The sequence below is a fragment of the Danio rerio genome, chromosome 21, assembly GCF_049306965.1.
Source record: "Danio rerio strain Tuebingen ecotype United States chromosome 21, GRCz12tu, whole genome shotgun sequence".
In the NCBI taxonomy this organism is placed as follows: domain Eukaryota; kingdom Metazoa; phylum Chordata; class Actinopteri; order Cypriniformes; family Danionidae; genus Danio; species Danio rerio.
In genome coordinates this window covers 39876351-39898765 of record NC_133196.1, presented here as the reverse complement: position 1 = coordinate 39898765, position 22415 = coordinate 39876351, and the positions used below count along the sequence as shown (strand labels likewise).

At 37.4% G+C, this 22415-nt stretch overlaps 1 protein-coding gene and 1 long non-coding RNA gene across 2 annotated transcripts in view; one reads left to right on the top strand and one right to left on the bottom strand.

Annotated features, from left to right (window-relative positions):
- Positions 1–22415, top strand: part of wwc1 (WW and C2 domain containing 1) — a 449056-nt gene that overhangs the window by 345726 nt on the left and 80915 nt on the right. The window lies entirely within an intron of this gene.
- On the bottom strand, positions 19680–20714 carry LOC141380000 (uncharacterized). Its single transcript, XR_012397194.1, has 3 exons — positions 20595–20714; positions 20421–20501; positions 19680–19762 (listed from the first exon to the last, which is right to left on the bottom strand). It is a non-coding gene; the product is annotated as an uncharacterized lncRNA (long non-coding RNA).

Genomic DNA, 22415 nt, shown 5'->3' with positions numbered 1-22415 from the left:
GCTCTTCATTTTGTGACTTCGCTGACTTGATTCAGTTTGACCTCTGTTTACGGTGCTATTTATTCCTCTTTAACGTTTGACTCATGAGAAGTGAGGAGACTTTTCTAATGGGCAGACAGAAAAAGAAATGAGATGAGGCAGCAGGGAAGGAAGTAGAAGAAACTGCCGGTGGTTGTAGGACACAATTAATTTTCAATGAGCGTGCAAAAACCTTTCAAACTGCTGCAAAAGCGTTTAACAACTCTGTATTAACGTCTTCTGTGTGCAGGGTTGATATATTTTCTCTCTTTATTTTTTCATTATTATTATTTTTAGTATCATTTGCACCCTGAAATCACAATAAAACAAACCTACCATGGCAAATGTTTAGTGTCTTGTTGCTTGTGAATTGATTTGTATCACATTTAGGTTTTGTATAATGGCTTACTGTCACAGACACAATGCTTAAATCCCTAATATTCCACACAAAAGGAAATGTGTCTTTCCCAGTGAAAAACTAATTTATATATAGTCAATTTTTTTCTATGATATTTTTAAAACTCGTTTTTAGAATATGGACCTACAACCTTTTTTTTAAAGATTTATTGTCATTTTTGGCTTTATTTGTCAGGACAGTAGGTTGACAGGAAGTGAGAGAAAGAGGGGGCTAGGCGCAAAAAAATGTCCACGAGCCGGGATTCAAACTCAGGATGCCCGGAGCACTGTCGCACCACATGTCAGCACACTAACCACTGGGCTACCTCCCCATCTACTTAGAACATAGTTCTCAAACTCAATTCCTGAAAGGCTGCAGCTCTGCACAGTCTGGCTCTAACCCTGATCAAACACAGCTGATCCAACTAATGAATGACTCTTTTGCACACCTCAATTCTTTGAATCAGCTGGGTTTGATAGGGTTAGAGCAAAACTGTGCAGAGTTGCGGCCCTCCAGGAGTTGAGTTTGAGACCTATGACCTTGAACATTTTAACTAATAATGTTAGTGCTAGTTATATGCAGAGTTGCCAACTCTCTTGCATTTGGCGTGAAAGTCACGCAATTGACCGTATTCTCACGGTCTCACGCCACACATCACTTTTCTCACGTAGTAAAATCATCTCCGTGAAATATTTATTCCGTTATAAAAAAGATGGTTTTAAAGACGTTTATCATTATATAAAGATGTTATTCTCTCTGTGGAACTGAACCAACACTTGTGAAAGCAATGTAATCAAAAACAAACTAACGCATGTGCGCAGAAAACATACCAGCGTGCCTCTCGCACCGCTCCTGCTTGACGCGCTGCTCGCGTTCCCTCTCCCGATATAAATCCCGGTTGTGAACATGCATGTGGAAAAAAAATATGCGCTGCTCATGTGCCGCTCATGCCTTGTGCTACAGGTGTTGTGCCGAGAAAAGCATCCCTGCAGCAGTAAGATGCAGCCCTTTCAAACTTTTATTAAGATTCTCAGTCTATATAAAAACCAATGTAGGCCATAATTGATTAAAACTTAATATGATTATCTTGATGGATAAAGCAAAAACAACAAGTGAAACGCATTTTAAAACGCACTAGGTTTACAAATAAATGTAAAAAAAAATAAAATAAAAAAGAATTTTGTAATCTTCTGTAAGGGAAGGGTTTTACCCATTGGTTCACTCTCATAATGCTGGTATTAAAAAAATATCAATTTAAGTTAATAGATTCACATTTCAGAAGGGGTGCATTTTATGACAGGGTAGGTGTAGGCACACAGTGAGTTAAACAATATGATTATGATCTTATTTTGACTATATAGCTCCTGATAGATTTTTCTTTGTAGGAAACAGAAAGGAGGGATGAAGTCAGGGAGTTTTTACTTAATAAATCTAATACTTAGCTATGAGTCGGGTCTAAGACAACACACAACAGATGATTTTATAAAATATTTTTTGTGTGTGTACTATACTATCTACAGAATTTCATTCTAATAAAATAAAATTTAATTCATTCATTTTCCTTCAGCTTAGTCCACAGGTGTCAAACTCAGTTCCAAAAGGGCCGCAGCTCTGCACAGTTTAGTTTCAACCCTAATTAAACACACCTGATCAAACTAATTGAGTCCTTCAGGCTTGTTTGAAGGTACAAGGTAAGTGTGTTGGAGCAGGGTTTGAACTAAACTGTGCAGGGCTTCAGCCCTCCGGGGAATTGAGTTTGACACCCCTGGCTTAGTCTTTATTTCAGAGGTTGCTACAGTGGAATGAACGGCCAACTGTTCCAACTATTTATTGTAAATAAGTAAGCCTGTGAAATCTGCTAAACAGCCACAACTCCGAAAACATAAAAAAAAAAAGTTCACCCCCAAAAAGAATTGTCATTATCCCTTCAATAAAGCACAACACCCTTACCTGACACTGTATATCTGACTGACCCTGCTCTGTCTATTCCTCAATCATTTCTTTCTCCTTTGCCTGTGATTGATATTGTGACATTAATATTTTCATAAGCACTCATTCTGAAAGCCAGTATGCTTAATATGTAAACTTTTTGTGGTGGAAGGGGATCAACTCTCGGATGGGAGGGGACATATCCCCCCGGGGAATTACGCCCATGAGGAAAGTCACACCACACACAACTTGATCTAACATTGTTATATGAATTTGATAAGAAGCTCGCAACATTTTCACGCTAGAAACTTGTTTTATGCAGCAATGTAACTGATATGCTGCAACGGCTCCTTTAAATACGAGATCAATGTAGCAAGTTTTAACATATGCTTCCTTTAAAAATAAACAATCTTTACTGCCTTAATTATATACATTATAAAGTGGGTCTTAGAATGTTCAAGAAGCATTGCATTAAGTTCAATTTTTTTTCACGCCATGTCTTAAAAATATTTACATTTATTTTACATTTATTTATTTACTTCAGTATTTTCTTGTTGTCCTTTTCTAGCAACTGGTACTTTTGCTCTAATGCATCGAGCCTTTCCCCTATGCTGTTCAGCGATGTTTTGATGTCTGCGATCTTGGTACTGTGACAAGAAATAGCTAGGCAGTGATTTCATAATTCTTTGCACAATGTTGGAAATGTTGACATTAATAAATGCATAAGTGATCCCTATTATTGGATTTTATTTCAGTCACATAAAATTGAAGTCAGAATTATTAGCCCCCCTTTGATGTTTTTTCTTCTTTTTAAAATATTTCCCAAATGATTAACAGAGCAAGGAAATTTTCGCAGTATGTCAGATAATATTTTTTCTTCAAGAGAAAGTCTGTTTTATTTCGGCTAGACTAAAACAGTTTTTAAATTTTTAAAAGCCATTTTAAGGTCAAAATTAATAGCCTCTTTAAGCTATATATTTTTTTGATAATCTACAGAACAAACCATCGTTATACAGTAACTGGCCTAATTACCCTAACCTAATAGAAGTGTCTTGAAAAAATATATAATCAAACATATTTTACTGTCATCATGGCAAAAATAAAACAAATAATATAATAATAAATAATAATATAATAAATACATAATAAAATAATAAACAATAAAAGTTATTAAAACTATTGTTTAGAAAATGTGTTAAAAAAAAAAACTTCTCTCCATTAAACAGAAGTTGGGGAAAAAATAAACGGGGGCTAATAATTTAGGGGGCTAATAATTCAGATTTCATGAAATAATGTAGATGAAATTTCATCCAATATACTAAATATCGTAGATATCGCGAGTTGTGATATTATCATGGGCCGCAGAATTGAATCGTGAGTTACCTGTATCGTCCCACCCCTAACCAGGAGAAACACGCTCCATTTTAGGCAAAATGACAATGAAAACAGGTTATAGCTGGATTCAAAAGGATCTTTACCGTTGTGGAAGTCACTTTAAGGGCTCTATTTTGACGTTCCATGCGCAAAGCGCAAAACGCAGGGCGCAAACACTTTCAGGGCGTGTCAGAATGCATTTTTGCTAATTTAAGGACGGGAAAATCCACTTTGTGCCGTGGCACATGGTCTAAAAGGGTTGAGTTTATTTTCTTAATGAGTTATAGGTGTGTTTTAAGAATAAAGCATTCAGAGTAATCTCCCATTCTCTTTAAGAGCCAGCTACGTTGCGCCATAAGCGCATGCTATTTACAGGACGTAAAGTAAGTGGAAGTGGAAAAACTGAGCATTTCACTAGCAAACAGTTAACAGTTAACATTTTTTTTAACAGAAAACAGTTAAACAGAGCATCTACCGCGCAAGAATGAGAGATAATCGATCTACTTTCACTTTCGCTCTCGTGGATAGGGAAACCTTTATGCACAGACATCAATTAGCCTATAAATAATTAATTTTGTTTGTTAAGTGCAAATATTCGCTTTAAAACTATTTCTAAATTCAGTTCTAATTTCCAGCAAACGAATAAATGAACAATAATAATGAAGTGTGTTCAAAAACCTGAGTTATATCCTAAAACACATGCTGTGCCGCATATGGTCTAAAACCTGCAGGTGGGCTAAACTAAGCTTGTTTTTAATAAAACAAATATAAATATGGATATAATAAATATACTGCTAATAATTCTAACATTATACAAAAGCAAATTGTTATGAATAAACTGATAAAGCCTCCCGAGATGAAGAAGGCAAAAAAACAGTGGTTTTTCATATTTATGTAGGCTAGAAAATAATATGTTTTGTAATATTTTAATCCTTTATATTATATCCTATATATATTCTTTTTATATCCTATATTCAATTCAATTCAATTCAGCTTTATTTATATAGCGCTTTTACAATGTAGATTGTGTCAAAGCAGCTTCACATAAATGGTCATAGTAACTGGAACAGTGTGGTTCAGTAACTGGAACAGTGTGGTTCAGGTTTTAGTGTTTAAGTTCAGTTCAGTTCAGTTTAGCTCAGTTCAGTGTGATTTAATCATTACTGAGAGTTCAAACACTGAAGAGCAAATTCATCGATGCGTAGCTCTACCAATCCTGAACAATGCGAGGCAGTGGCGACAGCGGAGAGGGAAAAAAAACTTCACCTGATGGGAGTGAAGAAAAAAAACCTTGAGGGAACCAGACTCAGTTGGGCACGACCATTTTAATTTCTCCGCTGGCCAAAAGTCTTGTGCAGAGCTTCATTCGCCGTGGTTAAGGCTGGAAGATGGCCTCAGCGAAGACTCGTCTGTCCCTGGGACATCGCTGGAATCAGACTAATGTTCTCCACTCCCCACGACCATCAGCGCAGCAGCAGCTCAGGATATGGCCTGGTCCCGGATATGGAATCCTTGGGATCATCACGTCACTGGTCTTGGATCCAATCAGTGACTCCGCATAATCTGAGGACCTCGGGATGAGTATCCCCAGGTGAAAATAGAGAATAAAGAGAATAATTAGCGTAGCTGCTGTTCATAGTGTATATAAGCAAGATGCAGAGGCCTGTGTGGAACCCGCTAGGTGATGCATTGAGTGTATGCTTTACTAAACAGATAGGTCTTTAATCTAGTTTTGAACTGGGAGAGTGTGTCTGAGCCTCGGACGTTATCAGGAAGGCTATTCCAGAGTGTAGGAGCCATGAAAGAGAAGGCTCGACCTCCTTTACTTGATTTTGCTATTCTAGGTACTACCAGAAGCCCTGAATTTTGAGATCTTAAAGAGCGAGTTGGATTGTAGCGAGACAGAAGGTTGGTTAGATAAACAGGAGCTAGATTATTTAGAGCTTTATAGGTGAGAAGTAATATATTAAATTCAATACGAAACTTAACAGGCAGCCAGTGTAAGGAGGATAAAATTGGGGTGATATGATCATATTTTCTAGACCTGGTCAGAACTCTGGCTGCTGCATTTTGTACTAATTGAAGTTTGTTAATAGAGGATGCTGGGCAGCCAGCAAATAGAGCATTACAGTAATCCAGTCTCGAAGTCATAAAAGCATGGACTAGGTTTTCTGCATCTGAGATGGATAGCATATTACGTAATTTAGCGATATTTCTCAGATGAAAGAAGGCAGTTTTTGTGACATATATATATAGGCCTATATATAGGCCTAACCTTAATATTTAAAATTTTTTCATTTTTCATATGTAAAGATATTTGCGTATTGCTCTGCATCTTGTGTGTAGGCTATTAAGCAGTGTGTAAGCGAGGCGCAACTCTGCGCTGGACATTAGACCGGGTTTGTTTTGGTCTAATGAATAATCTATTATAGTTCTCAAAATAGCAACGCGCCAGCATTGCGCCTCAGAACGCCTTCCTTTTTAGACCAGAACTCCTGTGGGCGCACATATGAGCACAAATGCATTTGCTATTTAAAGAGCGTGGCGCAACACCTCAAAACGACTCTTGCGCCAAGCTGAAACTAGCAAACATGTATTGCACCGCGCCTTGCGCCACATTGCGCTGGGTGTATGATAGGGCCGTAAATTTTTAAAAGCCAAAAATGTCCCTTTTAACTGTTTGAATCGGATCAAATGTACGGCTCCCGGACATGTCTTACTCCCCCAACTGCATACCGGAAGTCCTACTCCAGTTATTTACAATGGCGTTTCTGTGCTAGCCTGCTGATCCTGATGGGTGCGTGCGTGTAGACGACTTTTTATCTCGGTTTACGCTTCAACAACTAAATGAATGCTGAGATCTGTTTAACTGATTATATTTTAATTACATTACAGCATCGATGCTGTAAAAGGAACCATTTACAACTGAAAAAGTCACGTTAACCGTTTAACTGAAGTTCATCTGTATGGGAAGAAACACTAGCTCTGCATATACCCTATAGTTTTGCTCAAAAAGAGTTTGTATTGAAGCATGTAATCACATACTGTGTCCTGTATTTTTCCCTCTGTGTAATAGTATTTTCCATGATTGTTCTCTTCCACATATGGGTCATTCCAGGACCACATTTAATACAACATTTTGAACGGTCACACTTTATTTTGATTGTCCGTTTGTTGAATTGAAGTGATATTTCATCTACAAGCCAACTAATCCTCATTATATTATAAGTAGACTGTTAGGTTAGCATTGGAGTTTGGGTGAGTGTAAGTTGACATGTACTTGCAAAGTTTCTTATAGTCAGTTAACTGTCTGTTGAAGGAGCAGTAGTAACAGATATTAAGTAGACAGTCTACTAATACTCAAATGGACCATCAAAATAGTGCTACCTTTTAAACAGCTAAACAAAAAAATAATAGAATAAATGGAAAAAACTCTGATCAAAATAAAAACATCAGGTCTGAGTAAATCTAATTTCAGTAATAAAAGTGCAAAATGCACATTTTGCAATCAAACTTGATATTTTAAAACACCAAAACAAACAAGCCCATAACCTTATTTTGCCTCTTTTTATCTTCCTCTATCATTATTAGAAATGTCTCTCATTGCTGATTGGCTGCATGTCTGACACTGTGGTTAAAATCATGTTTCATTGATTTCTTAGTTCATATTTAGGGCTTGTGTGAGCATATCGTTGGAAACTCCTAATTTTCTGTGGTTAAAGTTCAGACAATCATTTATCTCTGTGCTAAAATTAACTTTTTAAAACAAGTTTTATGAGTAACCATGAACAAAAGTTAAAGAAGAAGTAGTTACACAGCTTCATTGCTGGGTCCCTGTTTAATAAAACAACTCATCCTCCCTATATAGGATCTCATTTGGGATCTATTTATTTGCCTAATAGACAATGTCTTGATGCAGCAGATATTGATATTGTTATTTGTTTTTAATTATTTTTAAACATTAGGAAGATTACTTTGTGGTCCCTCTGAGGAAAAACAATAATGCCTTAATGTTTACTTTACTGTTGCCAGCCTTAATAGTCTGCATGCCATTCCTTTGCTACCGCAGAATAAAACTTTTGCCTTTTTTTCATATCTTACATTTTAATGAATTTAAAATGCATTAAATTCATTTATTTTCTCAAAATTCTACACACAATACACCATAATTACAATGTGAATTTTTTTTTTTTTTATTAAAAATAAAGCTAAAAAATCACATGTATATAAGTATTCACAGCCTTTGCCCAATACTTTGTTGATGAACCTTTGGCAGCAATTACAGCCTCAAGTCTTTTTGAATATGATGCCACAAGCTTGGCACACCTGTCTGTGAGAGTTTTTCCCCCATTCCTCTTTGCAGTACCTCTCAAGCTCTATCAGGTTGGACGGGAAATGACGATGTATAGCCATTTCAGATCTCTCCAGAGATGTTCAAAAGGGATTTAGGTCTGGGCTCTGGCTGGGCCACTCAAAGACATTCATCGAGTTGTTGTGAAGCCACTCCATTGCTATTTTGGCCATTTGCTTTTTGTCATTGCTGGAAGATGAACCGTTGCCCCAGTCTGAGGTCAAGAATACTCTGAAGCAGATTTTCTTTAAGGATGTCTCTGTACATTGCTGCATTCCTCTTTCCTTCTATCCTGATTAGTCCTCCAGTTCCTGCTGCTGAAAAACATCCCCACAGCATGATGCTGCCACCACCATGCTTCACTGTAGAGATGGTATTAGCCTGGTAATGAGCGGTGTCTGGTTTTCTCCAAACGTAACACCTGGCATTCACTCCAAAGATTTCAATTTTAGTCTCATCAAACCAGAGAATTGTTTCTTATGGTCCGAGAATCCTTAAGATGCTTAATTTTGGCAAATTCCAGGTGAAGAGCGGCTTCTGTCTGGCCACTCTACCATACAGGCCTGATTGGTGGATTGCTGCACAGATGGTTGTCCTTCTGTAAGGTTCTTTTCTCTCCACAGAAGAATGCTGAAGCTCAGACAGAGTGACCATCGAGTTATTGATCACCTCCCTGACTAAGGCCCTTCTCCGTCGATCACTTAGCTTAGATGGCCGGCTAGCTCGAGTCCTGGTGCTTCCAAACATCATTCAGGTACGGATGATGAAGGCCACTGTGCTCATTGGAACTTTCAGAGCAGCAGAACTTTTTTCAGTAACTTTCCCCAGCCTTGTGCCTCAAGACAATCCTGTCTTGGAGATCTACAGACAGTTACTTTGTCTTCATGCTTGGTTTGTGCTTTGACATGCACTCTCAACCCTGGGACTATATGCTCAGTTTAGAGCTTTATGAAAAAGGCTGTGAACAGTCTTGTACATGTGATTTTTCAGCTTTTTTATTTTGAATAAATTTGCAACAATTTCAAAAAATGTTTTTTTCACATTGTCATTATGGGGTATTGTGTGTAGAATTTTGAGGAAATAAATTATTTCAATCTATTTTGGAATAAGACTGTAACATTAAAAAAGTGGAAAAAGTGAAGTGCCATGAATACTTTTCAGATGCACTGTAGGTAAATTAAGTTTGTGTGTGAATAGGAGTGTGTATGGGTGTATCCCAGTTCTGGGTTGTGGCTGGAAGGGCATAAAAATCAGTCACTAAGCAAAGGTAAAATTAATAAAACTTATCTTCCTACCATATTAATTATATTTCTGCACAGCATGCACTGTAAAAAAGTTTCTGCCTTTAATTCAAATTAAATTTACATGTCTTTTCATCCAGCATACGTTACATTAAGCTGACTTATAACATCAAGTTGAATCTTGTAAAACTTATAGTTGAAACATGGTCAACTTTTTTAAAAAAGCTAAATTAACATAGGCTGCCATGCCTCATTCATCATATAACGTTTACAGTGTATGTTGTAGACATTTTGCGCAATATATGCATGCATGAAATATTCGGATCTTACATTATACACCGTGAACCCTTAATGGATTAATGTATCCCATCATGCAATGCATTCTAGTGGTTGACGAAATAGTGGCTGATTGGAAGAGACTACCATGAAAGGAGAGGTTTATTTTTACACAAACTTGCATTATAAATGCTAAATAACTGTATTATTTCTGACAGGAAAACTTGTTGAATTAAACATGCAAGCTAATATGCTCATGTGACAATATTGTAGCTCCCTGCTGTATGAAATTTGTATTCCTGCATCATATTTATACCCTTTCACATGCTATTTAATAAGAACCGGACGATACATTTTCAAATTCACAGCATGTTCTGCATATTAAATCAAGCATTTTAATGGCCAAACAAATGAGGCTTTAAGATAAAGCCAGACTCTTAAATTGAAAAACAGCTGAACTCAATGACTTCACTCTTGTGAAAGATAAACTGGTCTTGACTAACTAAGGGCATGGACTTTACTGAACTCTAATTATCTTCCACAGGAATGTCTCATTATGAACTCCGGCTTGTGTAAACATGCATTTTTATTTATTTATTGATTTATGTTTTTAAAGAATTGCGGCCATTTGAATTCCGCTCAGGTGTCTGATCGTTGTCTTCACCCTTAGCCAATTATTGATGTAGGAAGCAGTGAGTGAGTTAGCTGAAGTGTGAGAGTAGGAGGGAAGGGTGAGTGCATTCGGTCTCGTGTTAAAAAGGTCTCGTTTATTCCAACCAAAGTGCTAGTCGAGCGGTCTCCTCCACTCCAGACTTCAACTGCGCTGAACTCTTGTCGCCGGTTTTAATGAGGGCAGTCCATGGAAATGAATTCAAAAGCAGCCAAGTCCGAGTTTGAGAGCTGTGTATGGCAATTTAATTCACTCGATGTCTCTCAAAAAGTGATGAAGAACTTTTCTTGCACAAACTTTTTTTGTGGAGCCTGGTGATTTTGATAGGCAGAACATAGAATCTGAGTCATGATTGGCAATCAGTTTTGTTTGAAGGTTTTAACTTTCAAATACTGTAGACCTACTTTAATTTCATGGTCCCTTTTGCACATTTTGTGGACTATAAGTTACATTGAGGGCATCATGGAGGCACAGTGGGTAGCACAAGCGCCCACAGTCCAAAGACATGTGGTATAGGTGAACTGAATATGCTAAATTGGCCTTGGTGTATGTGTGTGAAAGGGAGTGTATGGGTGTTTCCCATTGTTGGGATGCGGCTGGAAGGGCGTCCGCTGCGTAAAATGTGCTGAATAAGTTGGTGGTTCATTCTGCTGTGGCAACCCTGGATTAATAAAGGGACTAAGCCGAAAAGAAAATGAATGAATGAATGTATTCATTATTAATTTTTGTTTGGCTTAAGGCTAGTTTAGACTTCTGCATCAGAGGTGATCAATGTGACTCACTACCTTGCGCTTAGCCGTGCATTTATACTTTTGCAAGCTTTTTGTATTGCTCTGCAATAACTCTTCCAAAACACTATCTGGCAGTGAGGTTTTTATGTTCCTCTGTGTTAAGTTTCTTCGCAGGTGTTTTGTTTTTTTCTGAACGCTACTTTAAAGAGCCCATATTATACATGAAAAAGGGTCATATTTCGGTTATATGGATCTCCAACAACATTCTAATGTGCATGCAAGGTCAAAAAACACTTTCATGGTCTTATAATATGCATTTATTTTTACCCAATTATTCCAGCGACTCCCATATGAATTGTTCAGCAATTAATTTGTTCCCAAACCCCTCCTAAGCGCGAAGCTAATCTGCGCTGATTGGACCGAAGACAGTCTGTTGCAACTGGTCGACAGCGTTCAGCGCAAGACAAATGCCCAGCGCTAGACAAATGCCCAGTGCTAGATAAATGCCCAGCGCGGTTTGTCAAGCCCCTGGCGGATGGTCGTGCGATAACCCTGTGACCGTCATAACCCCCAGCACGGGAAGTATGAACAGCACTTAGCAGTGAAAATGAAACTGATAGCACATCATTTACTGAGCGTGATTTTCGTGACCGAGCTTTTCTCTCTTCTCAGCTGTAACTTAGATCATTTCTATTTGCAATTATTTCTGTGGCACATTATATGTTCTCAGGGCTTAGATCCTATCCCCAGCTAGGGGGTTGTAGTGCTCACCAGCGTGTAGTAGGTTGCCTTTGTGCCTAATAAACTGGCCTTATTTTGCACGCACCCTTGATGTATTGTCTGCCCATTTTCACAAGTCTCATATATCAGTCCTTTCTGATCCTTCCTTTAACATATGATGAATCGCTCACTGTAAGCGGGTAGACTGCTGAATCAATTATTTCCCCTCACACTTCCAATAATATCCAAGTAAGCACAGCGTCTTCTTGACTCATGACTTCAGGACCTGTTTGTCTTCTCTGCTGTGTTAGTGGGTGGGATGCAGGTTTAAATTTTCCCGGATTTGCGTCCACAGCAATTATCTTTCGTTGTAACGTCACGCCGAAACGGCTAAAGACTCGTTATCAAGACGATTCATTCTAACCACTATTAGTCGACTCTTTTTTTAGATGAATCAGTAGTTTTAAAATCTGTCCACTTTCAGAGCCCCATTAGTCCCATTATTAATCTGGGATCGCCACAGTAGAATGAACCGCCAATGTATGCAGCACTTGTTCCACACAGCGGATGCCCTTCCAGCTGCATCCTATTACTGGGAAACATCCATACACACTCATTCACACACATAACTTACATATTATTCAGTTACAAAAGCATAGACATAGACAAGCATAGACAATCTAAAACAAATAGTTTTATGTGAAAGTATTTAATAAAGGTTTTCCCAGAGATGGGCTGCGGCTGGAAGGGCAACCGCTGCGTAAAAACTTGCTTTATAAGTTGGGGGTTCATTCCGCTGTGGCGACCCCGGATTAATAAAAAGGGACTACGCCGACAAGAAAATGAATGAATAAATGAATTTTCACTGAAGGTCAAAAAGATTCAAAGTACCCAGATGAGCCTGTGTTATTCATTTCAGCCGTTCTTATCTGGGAATAGCATACCTTGGAATGTTGAGACTGATCAATCAGAATCAAGTACTCCAGAGAGCCGTTTAATAAATTATCCATGCTGCACCATCACACGTTTGGGTTTATAAGGTTTTAGGGTTCAAATCTCAAGATAAATGTATGATCTGCCACCACTGAACCCTTGAGCTAGGCACTGATCTTTACAATGATCCCAGAGGAATGGTGAAAATATGTAAGCTGTAATAAAATGTCTATGTGCCAATGCATGACAGAGTCCCATTAGAATATGATGTCCTTTTCAAAGTTCTATTATGGGAATAAAACTGTTAAAGCTCTCCTTCTGAATTACATATTGCTGTGATTAACAATGTGTGGGCCACATGATAAAACATATTCTGAGATGATTCACCCTACAGCTGTGTAAATGCCATAGTGCGCTCTTCGACATGTTAAACATTCCATAAAGCACTGACCTTTGAAGCAGTGATTGCTTGATATTTGCAGTGACCAGTAAACTGTTGTTACTGCACTGTAGACGATGATGCGAAATCAATGTAGCAGCGCACGAAAAATCTTTGGTGCACACAACCCCAGGGCACACGAGGAAGGTCTCCTCCCCTTTAAGCTGTGAGCAGCGAACAGCAATGCGATTGACAGTAATGTGAAAACCAACAATCCCTATCCAGTTATTTATAGCACACAACCAGAAACACACTTCAAAGAATGAAAAAAAAAAAGATTAGAAGAAGACTAATAAAGACAGAGACAGTTTACATGAATGCAGGGAGAGATGGAGTTTGGATAACACACGTTTCTCATTGGAAGATGTCATTTGTGAGACTGACACGTGGTGCTTGAAATCACCTTGAAGAATGCTTGAACTCAACCTGATTGAGCTTTTGAAGGAAAATTATTATTTTTTTCCCCCTCCAGTGAACTGGAGGAAAATGGCTGTGATCACCGAGTTTCATTGAGAATGAAGCCATGACTGCTTATTAATGTTTTAACAATTGAAGGTCGGTAAGATAATTTGACATGTCAAGACCAGCTGTGAAAAATCAGGTGTTGTGACTCCCCAAAACCTTACTGTTTTAACCCAACATTTTAAATATGAACGGGTAACTATGGAATCAATTGTATAGGGGTCATGGATTAAAATGAATATACATTAGTTTTTTTTTCGCCTTAGTCACTTTATTATTCTGGGGTTGTCACAGTGGACAGAACCGCCAACTAATCCATCACATGATTTTACACAACTGATGACCTTCTAGCTGCAACTCATCTCTAAGAAACATCTATACACACTCATTCACACAAATACACTATGAACAATTTACAGTTTAGCCTACCCAATTCAGCTATACCACATGTCTTTGGACTTGTGGGGGAAACCAGAGCACCTGGAGGTGACCCACGCAAACATGGGGAGAACATACAAACTCTGACCAACTGACCCAGCCAAGCCGAGAGTTTTTTAATTATCATTTTTTTTATCTATTACTCTTTCAACATAGGTGTAACAAAAGGACTTATAACCACTCATCCAGCCAACAGAGGGAGCCCTCGCCCAAATTCTGACTGCAAGCTCTTTGTTGGTTAGTTCCTGTTTGGTGGCCATATTAACCTGGCCACACCAAACACTCAGGCTGCATCCAAAAGTGCATACTTCCATACTATATAGTACACTAAAATCAGTATGCGAGTAGTGTAGTATGTTTGAATTCATAGAATTTAAAAATCAGTATGCGAGAAGTACTCGTACGACTACTTCCGGCGAGATTCTGAAATGCATATCCCATTCACGCTGCACTATCCCATGATGCCCCGCGAGAGAATTTATGAATAGGAGTGAAGCGACACAACTGACACAGGTAGGTCACGTGACCATGACAATAGTTTATTGTTTTAAAATTAGCTGTAAAATTTATTGTGTTGTAACTCCTCAAAAGCATCCTGACATTTTAAATATGAATGCGTACCTATGGGATCAAAATTCCGCCAAATGTGTTTTGGTCATGTGTCGAAAAATAATAAGCATGAATCAAAAAATTGACATTCTGCACTTGCATTTTCCAAAAGATCCTATTTGAGTTTTAATTAAATCACGATCAGGCTTCAGCATCATCACTGGTTCACTAGGCATGGGCCGATAAAAGATTCTAACGGTCTGATAACCTTGGATTTTTAAATGTATGTGTAAAAAACAAAAACTTTTTTCCCTTTGAACACAATATATTTTATTTTAGGAACCTTTAAAATATTTTGTTACAGTAAACATGTTAGGCTAAATCAAACAAATTATTGACTTCTGCAGTCTTCATTTATTTTAAAAACAGATGTTTTTTTTACAATTTAAAATGGCATCTTTGGATATCTATTCTGCTAGAGAAACGTGTGAAAAGAGATGGGAGATAAACGTGTGCTAGAGATTTTGTGTGAAAAAATTTTAATAAAAAAAAAAAATAATAAAATTGTACGTTTTGTACATGTACATAAGTACCTTATAAACGGTATTGAAAATGTTGACGGTTTTAAAACCTTGACTTTTTTCAAACTGCCGTATACCTCGGAAACGGTTATCGTCCCATGCCTATGGTCCACTAGTTGAGATTTACAGTTGCTCCTCAAATGAGTTACATCTACAAATTCCAGTTAAAACTGAACTGTGCAAAAAGGAAACCCTTTGTTAACAGTGTCCATAAGTGGTGTCAACTTCTTTGGGCTCGGATGGATTTGGGATGGACCATTTCACAGTGGAAACTTGTACTGTGGGGGAAGACGCCGTGTGCTCTGGACCAAAAAAGAAATGGAACATTCAGACTGTTAATGCCAACAAGACCAAAAGCCAGGGTCTGTCATGGTATGAGGTTGTGTCTGTGCCCTTGGCAAAGGTGACTTGCCCTTTTGTGATGGCACCATTAATGCTGAAAAGTACCTAGAGAGACAGTTGCTCCTCTAGCTCTTCAGATGAAGAGGGAGTTGACATCATTTCCACAGAGAGGTACAATATGATTTGGGTCAGTACGGGTCACCTTTATCAGGCTTGCGTTTGCACTGCAAAAATGATACAATTATGGTGGGCATGGTTTACGACAGAAAGTTTCAGACGACGTCGTTTTTACTCGAAGAAATGTTACAGTAAAGTAGTACGGGTCGTTTACAAATCATATGAGAAGCACTTCTCACAAAACAGATGCTTTATACACATAAATACTTGTATATACATGTTAATTACTAACCTTTTTATAAACATGATTTGATTATAACAGCAGATTAATAATAGTACCAAATAGCCTACTATAACATCTGCAATTATTAAAAACTAATAAATGCAACATATATGAACACATAAAGACCTGTACAGTCTCTGATATGTTACCAATTATAGATAAATTACAAACATCATACATTTAGTCCTTAGTTTGGTTTAAAAACAACAGGAAATATAGCCTACAGTCAATGCAAACCTTGTATATGTGTCTTTAGTTTTAGAAGCACATGTAGACTCTTGTTAGAAAGTAATTCTGTCATTCCGAGTTTATAATAGTCTAAAAGGTGATGATCATAGTTAAACATAGCAGTTTGTTCATATTTTAGGTTGCAGAAGCATCATTTGGTGCTCTGTTTTTTCCAGCTTCTCCTTTGTTTTTTCACACTTCACTCTCGCGTTTGTCTCTTTCTGAAAGAATCGCATGTCAGATTACTTCAATGACAACATGCACTTTATTAATATGAGCTCAAGAAGTTTGTTATTTCAAATAAGGACGCTCAATGAGCTCTCTAGAGAAAGTGAAAGTGCTCCCTCTTTTAGACGGGCTCATAAAACAACAACAAGAAATGGCAGATTTTGTTCTTCTTGGCTTTGTGGCTGTTCATCAAGACGACAACAAGGTTTGTTTGAGTTCCGGTTGACCATGGCTTGTTATCATATGTATATATTATTACGGTGTAATGTCTCGGCTGTGTTTTTAAAAGTGGTGTTTCCTTTGTTTTCATTCTCCTGCTTCTGCGAGTGACAAATCTCTGTAAACCAATAGCGTTTAGCTGCGTGTCTAGCTCCACCTTATGGTACCCTTTGCAAAGGGTGACTTAAAAAGTGGTATGGTTTGCGTACTCTTTGACAGTGCAAACGGCTATAAAATTATACCGAACCGAACCGTACTGCTCAGTGGAAACAGGCTATATGTAACTTACAATGTTCTCCACAATGTTGTGTGGTCGCTCATCTGGGCTCATAGGTTGTGGCGTTCGTTTTATTTTTCAGGTCTGTAGTTTGTAGTACCAGGTTCCAGCCTGATGCAGTTATTCGTCCCATTTTCTGTTCAATTATGAGGTAAACACTGCGTTTTAATGCTGGCACTACTTTTTTTTTTGCTGGATTAGCTTGTCAAATGGTCATAGTAACTATAGTTTTTAATGTACCTAAAGCATTTCCTAAATATTTTAAAAAAAGAAATATGAAAACAATACTTATTTTTAAAATTAAAAAAAAAAAAAGTTTTAAATGTATTAGGCGAATAACGAACTGGCCACTATATTCAATTTTACTCAGTCAGAATTTGGGAATTTGGCACAGTGTGAATTCAGAACGGGAAGTCACACCATGCCAAATTCGTTGTCCCAAATTCTGTACTGACAACCATCACATGATTCCACTTGATCTTAAAACATTTTTTGGTGTTTTATTTTCACAATTTAACATTAAATAGCAGTCAAAATAGGACAAATAGGCTCATTTATGGGACAAATCTGGACCTTTTTCAGTGAGGGGGGTGGGTCTTTCGAATCACCCAACCCCCCCCCCCAGCTACGGGCCTGTTTTTTATTTTACCCACGCAGTCAGTTTTCCTTTTTTCTGTTTGTGCTTTTATATTATGTCAGCCTGTCCAAAAATAGAATGTAATGCATCTGCATGATGATTTTGCAGAGTTGGTTAAGCATGATTTCAATATATTGTGAATATTTCTGAATGTCATCCATGCCTTATAAAGCAGAGACAGCCACATACCCATTTGTCAAATTCTAGAATGAAATATATATGGAAATGACGGCTAGGGAACATATCAAAAGCATAAAAGCTCCACAGTGTCTCACTAAAACTTCAACCGCTTCACAAAAGAAAAAAAAAATCTTCAAAAGTGTGTAAAAACCGAAAGCTTTTTCTGCTGGTAGCCACAGAGAACATGTAGGAGATTCAAGAGCTCTTGTAAAGCGGCCGGCGGATTCCCTTGGGTGATCAGAACAGGCTCCATCAACCTGCATCACTTTTTTAAAAAGCTGAGCTGCTCAACCTTCCTGTTTAGATCAAAGCTCTCATCCTTTTTGTCCTCTTTTAATATGGAAGGATGAATGTTATAGGTTTTGCTCTTGCCTTTTTCGTCATATCAGATGTGCTGTGGGGATCCAGGGCTTTTTATATTTTGTGGAGGGGATCGTGCAGTGTGAGCGTTTTATTTAATTATTAATTTTTTTGTGGGGAAAAAGGAAATGAAGAAGGCTCAAATAGGGATGCCTGCAATGGAAACTAAAATGAGCTTTTTTTTTCTAGGTTGCTGAGCTGTCTAACTTTTCAAAACATTTTTTTCATCTGTGCCTGAAGCTATACTGCAATTCATGAAATGATTAACACTCATGATACGCATTAAATAATGTTCTTGTTTAATGAATGGTCTTCTGGCAGCAACGTACTGTATATCCAAAGTTTTTTTTAACCCATATTAACACACAATAGTGACCTTTTTATGTCTGAAAGCTCTGATAGAATTGACTGTGGCTTTAGGTAAGACATTCAACTTTTAAATTAAAAAAAAAGATTGTTTTGATTAAAATATTTCAATGTCAGCCTATTGTTATTCAGAAATTTTTGATTTCTGTGAGCATTAAGATTACAAAAGTTTTAAGTAGATTTGTCACATTTTCACCCCATGCTACAGTCTGAGAAAACAGCTGTATATATATATATATATATATTTATAACGGAGGCCAGCTAGTGTGTGCTGTGCAGGTAAACCTCACTTCTCTGACCTCTAAAATTGCTCTAGCGACAGAAGCTAGAGGCCATGGTGTTTAGCCTCTTTGGTAGAGCGCCTGACTCCCATGTGGAAGGTCGCCGGTTCAATACCAGCTCAGAGTGGGTTGGGTGGCGTAGGACTGGCGGGGTTACATTGGTGCTGTGACCTGGATGGGAGTGAGGTTTAGTGTGAGTGTAATGGAGGCCAGCTAGTGTGTGCTGTGCAGGTAAACCTCACTCCTCTGACCTCTAAAAGTGCTCTATTGACAAAAGCTAGAGGTCATGGTCTTTAGCCTCCTTGGTATAGTGCCTGACTCCCATGTGGAAGGTCGCCAGTTCAATACCAGCTCGGAGGGGGTTGGGTGGCGTAGGACCATCGGGGTTACATATACATATATATATATATATTTTTTTTTTATTGATTTATTTATTTTTTACTTATAACTTGTGTTCTAGTTGATCATTTGATATCAGAAGTGGCTTATATGAAAGACAAAAGCCTCTAGATTATGTGGATTTTACCAAAATAAAATATGATCATACCTTGATTTTTAATTATTTAATTGGGACAGTAAAGTCTGACTTAACAGAAATATGTGAACAGTATAGAATATAAAGTAATGGTGCAATGGAAAAATAATTAATATTGCTTTTCTTAACACTGCATTCATACATCTCTGCAATGACTCAAATAACTTATTAATCAAGTCATCTGGAATGGCAAAAAAAGTGGTCTTGCAGGCCTCCCAGAGTTCATCAAGATTATTTGGATTTATCTTCAATGCCTCCTCCTTCATCTTATCCTAGACATGCTCATTAAAGTTCATATCTGATGACTGGGCTAGCCAATCCTGGAGCACCTTGACCTTCTTTGCTTGCAGGAACTTTGATGTTGAGGCTGAAGTATGAGAAGGATTGCTAACCTGCTGTATAATTTGCCCTCTCAGGTGGTTTGTAATGTAATGGGCAGCACAAATGTCTAGATACTTTTTGTTGTTAATGTTGCCATCCACTCTACAGATCTCTTGCACGCCCCCATACTGAATGTAACCTCAAGCTATGATTTTTTCTTCACCACACTTGACTGATTTCTGTGGGAAACCTGGGTCCATGCGGGTTCCAATAGGTCTTCTGCAGTAATTGTAATAATTATAAAAAGCTTTGAGGAAATACACACATTTGACATATGATTTCTTAAAACAAGACATTGTTTTTTGCTTTTTTTTTACTAGAAAAGCTTCTTGATTTATATTTTTAAAAAATATTAGGACTACAAACAAGACATATATATGAGCAATATCACACGAGTAACAGTGCGATATGGCTGTATATCAGCACTGGTGGGACGCTCTGCACTCAGCCTGTGGCCTTGTGCCAACGCACGCCTCCCACCAGTGCTGATATACAGCCATATCACACTGTTACTCGTGTGATTTTGCGTTTATACAACAGTTCGACGACACATTCGTATCTACATAAAAGAAAATTAAACACAGAGATTCTAAAAACCCTTTTGTATTAGAAATTATTTCTTCTGCCGTCTTCATTTACATCAAAGCTGACGTCAGAACAGCAGAAGCCGTTACTAATTCACCAACGTCCCGAAAAAAACAGCGCAATCACTACCAGATTGCTGTTGTGTTTGGGATAAGGAAAAATGTTAAACACATGCAGTCATTTCTTTTTTCTTTCTGGCAACAGAACACACATTCCTGATATGCGAGTAAATCGGTATAAATACATCACTACAACATATAAAAGAGAGGGATTGACTTAGAATATCACTCACCAGCATACCTGCTAACATTTGTCTCCCAAATCTGGGACACCGGGTTAAGGGTGTATTCGGGGGTGAAGTCTCGGAATAACACTGCTGAGATCCGGGATAGGAAAGTAATTGTATTAAAATGGGCACTGTTCTTATAAATAAACTGTGTAGATATCGACTTAGAATATCACTTACCAGGTTAATAATGATTTGATCAGCTGTAGTTAGAAATCACACAGTTTTAGTCTTCTAAGCAAGGGCTTATTATGTGGTCCTGGCGCAATCTTGAGGATAGACAACCCCAATTGTCTTTGGCTAACGGATATATATATATATATATATATATATATATATATATATATATATATATATATATATATATATATATATATATATATATATATATATACATATAAAAATAATATATATATATATTTATACAACAGTTCTGTCAGGTTCTCAGATCTGATTGGCTGATAGCCATGTTATATTCTGCAATATCAGAACTCCTACAGCCTCTTTACCCTTTGTGTATTACTCCGCCCACATACAGCCAGCTAAAAAACAGACACTGCAGATCTAAAGTTTAAAAGATGCACACTCAACTGTTTAACTGTCAGCTTATGATTTGAATCCGGAAGAAAGTAGTTCCTCATACAAAAGAGACTCCCCATGTTTGATTTTGTTTTTATATACACATTTATGCCATCAAACTGTTGTATAAACGCAATATCACACGAGTAGCAGTGCGATATGGCTGTATATGCGGCCAACGCACGCCTCCCACCAGTGCCGATATACAGCCATATCACACTGCTACTCGTGTGATATTGCTCATATATATATATATATATATATATATATATATATATATATATATATATATATATATATATATATATATAATTCAAACCAATTTTTTTATACAAATCAATTCAATTAAAATAATTAAAACATACTAAATGAAACAGAAATGTCAACAGTAAAATCTAAAAATCAATAAACTATTAATTTATGAGTAAATGAGCAATTAAAGCACATTTTCTTTCTCCTTCCACTTAAAAGAAATATGAAAATAGTAAATTTCTTCCAAGATGTTTACTGCTTCGAGATAAAACATGAGCTTATTAAGAATGATGGTTTTTAACGCAGCAGCAAATGCACTTTTACTTAACACAAACACTATTTTAAAAGCCACTTCATTAAATGTTCACTGCAGCCTTCAAGCTACTTCGTCCCGTGTTATTGTTTTGTAATGAATTGTTCATTAAATTCCTAAATCTCATTTATAAAAGCGCAGAACCTTGAGATGAAGAGCTCTTGATTGCAGTGGACTGCTTATGCTGTATTTATCTTATATATATTAAAAAAAGAGAAACATTTCCCCTAGTTAATAGTTTTACTCCTTTGAACAGTATTAAGCTCCAGTAATTTGCATGCAGGTCTTGCATAGTCCTTCTTGGAATATCATTAGGGGGTATGCTGTGTAATCTCACTAGTTTTAAATTTAAAGAGCCGTTTTAAGTCTTAAAGGGGATTTTGGGATGATGGAATATGAAAGTCCTTATCTGCTGTCCATGTCATTCACTAAATGTTGGTGGTCGACACATTCTTTTTAAACACTCTAAATGTCACTGGAGGCATCATGAATATTGTTGTTGGTGTTGTGTGAAATATGCGTCGATTATACAGATGTAACAACCTCAAAGAAAAACCACTGTGAATTTTGGAAAATATATGTTATATTTATTAGGATTATATTATATTATGTTATATTATATTAGGGCAATGCAGTGCCACAGTAGGTAGTGCTGTCGCCTAACAGCAAGAAGGTCGCTGGTTCGAGCCTCGGTTGGATCAAGTGTCGTTTCAGTTCCTGCGTCCGCGTGGGTTTCCTCGGGTGCTCCGGTTTCCCACACAGTCCAAACACATGTGGTACAGGTAAATTGGGTAGGCTAAATTGTCCGTAGTGTATGAGTATGAAAATGTAATATAAAAACATAAATATATATAAAT